This window comes from Antechinus flavipes, chromosome 1, assembly GCF_016432865.1.
Source record: "Antechinus flavipes isolate AdamAnt ecotype Samford, QLD, Australia chromosome 1, AdamAnt_v2, whole genome shotgun sequence".
Lineage (NCBI taxonomy): Eukaryota > Metazoa > Chordata > Mammalia > Dasyuromorphia > Dasyuridae > Antechinus > Antechinus flavipes.
Window position 1 is genome coordinate 222,764,498 of NC_067398.1, and position 4,270 is coordinate 222,768,767.

At 35.3% G+C, this 4,270-nt stretch overlaps 1 pseudogene; it reads right to left on the bottom strand.

The window, feature by feature from the left end:
- Nucleotides 1-466: 466 nt before the first annotated feature.
- Nucleotides 467-823, bottom strand: LOC127544928 (60S ribosomal protein L30-like; annotated as a pseudogene).
- Nucleotides 824-4,270: the final 3,447 nt, after the last annotated feature.

Genomic DNA, 4,270 nt, shown 5'->3' on the forward strand with positions numbered 1-4,270 from the left:
TGCCTTGATCTAGGGAAAGAGCTAAACTTGACAACATTTCAAGGAAGTTGATGAAATACACAAGAGAGACTTTTTATAGCACCCCCTCAACATCACTAAGACAACAGATTGGGGGAAAAAAACAATAATATTGCCTTTTTCAGTCCTCATCTTTCTTCAGCTTTACACTATATTTGACATAACTGACAAACCCCTCCACCTTAATACTTTCTCCTTTGCCCTCCTCACAAACACTGTTATAGTGTTCTCTCTTTCTCCTTGTGTCATTGAGTCTTTTTGGCTTCCTCCACTGGTACCTTTTTCTCATACCTTAAATATGATTGTTCCCCAAGGCTCTGTTCTTAGCTTTTTCTCTCAGTACACACTCTCTTTCTCTCAACATTTTATTCATTCCTATAGTTTTAATTTTAACATCCCAAGATTGTTCTTTTTCTTTCTTTTTTTAAAACAAACTTCGACCAGTTTATTAAAAAATACTTTTGTACAGATTATTTTTCACTGGTCTGTCTGACATGCTTCTAATGACATCAGAATGGATCAATGATAGTCAGTGAACATACTCTGTAGTATTTCCTACATGCTATACCCAATTCAATGTTGTTGCCACTGTAGTGATATACACCAGTTTTAAGGCAACATAGCATAATATTGTCTTTGATTTCCTTAGAGATGGACAATTGGCTAAAATGGCCAATTTGACTTTCCCTTCTCTTATTATTTTGAGGATCTGTTTGGAGCCTAGTATGTATTTGCTTTTCATGATCAGCTGGAGCCTCAGGTTGATGGACTCTAGTGACTTTTTCATTGTCTGTGAGGGCACCATCTTCCTTCCTGCAGGGCAGGGGATCCCCCAGTTAGAGACCTGCTGCCAAGATACTGGGAAGTGAAAAAAATCCAAATTCTTTCTTAAGCTGAGATTCATACTTTCAAAAAATCTACATGGATATCCCATTTTTCCAAAATGCCTGAGCAAAATACAATATCTTCCCTTTCTGTCCTTTAACCACCAAATAAAAAAAAAAAACCCATAACTCTTGATCCTCTTCCTAACCTCTCAATTTCTACTGAAGGCACCAATATCTTTCCAGGCATTAATGCTCCAAACCTTAAAGTTGTCTTTAACTTGTCCTTGTCTCTTAGCTCAACACATCTAATTGATTGTCCCACCTCTGCCCTCAATGCTCATGACATCCCTACCCTCTTTTCTACTTTCACTATTTTCCATTCAAGTTTTATAAGCTCAGTCTTTAAGACAGACAGTATTTGACAATCTATACAAGATATATTGGTAAATGGGTGAACTAATGTCTTGAGGAAGTAAATAGAAGCAATATGATATAATGGATAGGGCATTGGACCTGAAATTCAGGAAGATGTGATCACAAACCAACTGTGTAATCTTGGAGAAGTTACCTCCTCTCTGTTTCCTCATTTTTCAAAGTCATTGGAGTCATGGGTCTTTACATGGACTCTTCCAGCTCTATATCTATGATGTGAGCCAAGGTCCACTTGGTCTTATATATAGCTGTGGAAAAGTGATGAAGAGAGATTAATACTTCATAAATGATCATGTTTAACCTAAATTCATAATTATGACAATTCAAAAGGTGATTCACAATTTTTAAAAATTTTGTCTCAAGCTTAGAGCCTCACATTCTTGGATCTAGGATAACATATCCTCTTGCATCTAGAAGCTCAATGCATTTTAAATAATTAAGGATAAAAAAAATGTGAAGTCCATAGGGTAGAATTCTCTCATATAACAAACACTGGTACTCAACCATTATGAAAGGAAATCGGCTGCAACCAACACATTAGCTTCAATGAGGAGTCTGTGTTGAATCATTCACTACAGACTCCTGTGGTGCTTCTTGTGAGGATGTAATGATTCAGGAAGTTTTTACATGGTAGATAGGCCTGTGTTTAGACCATGCAGAGCTCATGAATGTAAAAGATTCATTTGATATAATGATGATAACACAAGATAACATGTAAAGCACTTGGTAAATCTTAAGCCTCTATAAATATTAGCTTTTATTACTATTTAAATACCACTTTAAGGTTTGCAAAACTCTTTAAGTTAATATCTCATTTCATAATCACATCTTAGTGAGAAAAATGCGTTAATACCATTTTACAAATACAGACAGTGAAGTTGAAAGTGCTTGTGGTACATATGATTGTAGAAAATACCTCATGCAAGAATTAGATATAGGTCTTCTAAATACATAAATACAAAGCTCTGTGCAGCGCTATGGATAGAATATTATACCTGGAGTCAGAAATCTACAAGATATACACGATTAATATACTATACACTCTAAAACACTATAATATATACTATTAACACACTATAATCACACTATTTTATATATATGTACCTCAGATACTTGTTAGCTGTGTGATTCTGAGCAAGTCATTGAAATTCTGTCTGCTTTACTTTCTTGATCTGCAAAATGGGGATAATAATGATGGCACTTATTTCCCACATTTGTTTTGAGGATCAAATGAGAAAATATTTGTGAATTTTATTTTGAAAAAGTTAAAACATTGTATAAAAATTAGCTATTATTATCATGCAGCTTCTTGATTTGAAAATGATTATGAATTATACTAAAACAAATGAGTTGGGGGATGTGAAACATTAAAACATCTCTGAAAACTTGGGCAAATTCCCAGACTTATTGATTAATATGTATTCTCTATCCAAGAACTTTCAACTTTCTGAGGTAGGAATGATTTTAAAATTGTTTACAAAGTAGTCCTTGGACTAAATCATGAACTACACTTCAGTTGGAACAGAAGCTTCCATTAGAAACATATCACTTTCACCAAAATAGGAGCTTGAGAACAATAGAATAAGTTGTCCACAGGAAATCTAGGCCATGAAAGATCTTCCACAGAAAAGCTCATGGATAATTTAGCCAGATTTGGAATGCATCAAGCTTATAAATAAATAAATATTAATAGGAATTGAGAAATGAGAGAGAGAGAGATATTGGAAGGGAGGGAGGAGGAGAGAAAGAGAAGAAAGAAGAAAGAAAGAAAGAAAGAAAGAAAGAAAGAAGAAAGAAAGAAAGAAAGAAAGAAAGAAAGAAGAAAGAAAAAAGGAAGGAAGGAAGGAAGGAAGGAAGGAAGGAAGGAAGGAAGGAAGGAAGAAAGGAAGAAAGGAAGAAAGGAAGAAAGAGAAAGAAAGAAAGAAAGAAAGAGAAAGAAAGAAAGAAAGAAAAAAGGAAGGAAGGAAGGAAGAAGAAAGAGAAAGAAAGAAAGAAAGAAAGAAAAAGAAAGAAAAAGAAAGAAAGAAAGAAAAAGAAAGAAACAAAGGGAGTGAGGGGGAGAAAGGGAGAGGGAGAGAGGGAAAGAGGGAGAGAGAGAGAGAGAGATGAAGGAAGGGAAAGAGAGAAAGAGGGAGAGAAGGAGAGAGGAAGGGAAGAAGGAGGGAGGGAAGGAGGAAGAAAGAAAGAAAGAAAGAAGGGAGGAAGGGAGAGAAGGAGGAAGGTGGGAAAGGGAAACAAGAAAATGAAATGAAATGAAAAGCAAAGAAATACAACACTTAATGAGATTCAGAGATTTTCAGATAAAATAACTGACACTATCGGGTAGAAAACACAGCCCATTAAGTACTTTGGGAACAAATGTACAATTTACAATAATGGCACAAAATCTAGGCACATGGAAGATGATAATGATGATGATATTTTTCTCCAGCTGTCTCCCATTCCTGGAATATTCTCCCTCCTCATTTTTGCCTCCTGGCTCCCATCAAGTCCTGGCTAAAATCTCACCTCCTAGAGGAAATTTTTACTGATTCCTCTTTATCCTACTGCTTTGTCTCTGTTAATTATTTCTTATTTATCCTGTATATAGCTTGTTTGGATATAATTATGTGTTTGTTATCTCCCTTTATTATACTGTTAGTTTTTTAGTGGCAGAAACTATTTTTCGCCTCTCTTTATACCTCCAGCTCTTAGCACATTGTCTGGCACATAGTAGGTTTAACACTGATAATCTTATCATACATATATTTGAGAGAAAGAGAGAGAGAGAGAGAGAGAGAGAGAGAGAGAGAGAGAGAGAGAGAGAGAGAGAGAGTGTGTGTGTGTATGTGTGTGTGTGTGGTCAGATCCTTGATACGTATATGGATCTTGTGATACAGACTTCACAAAACAGCATCTTGGAATAGTAGAAAAACTAGATTCTAGAATTTGCTAAAGACTGTTAAGAGGCCCCCTGTATTTGTTTTTTTGTTTGTTTGTTTGTTTTTGAGTTG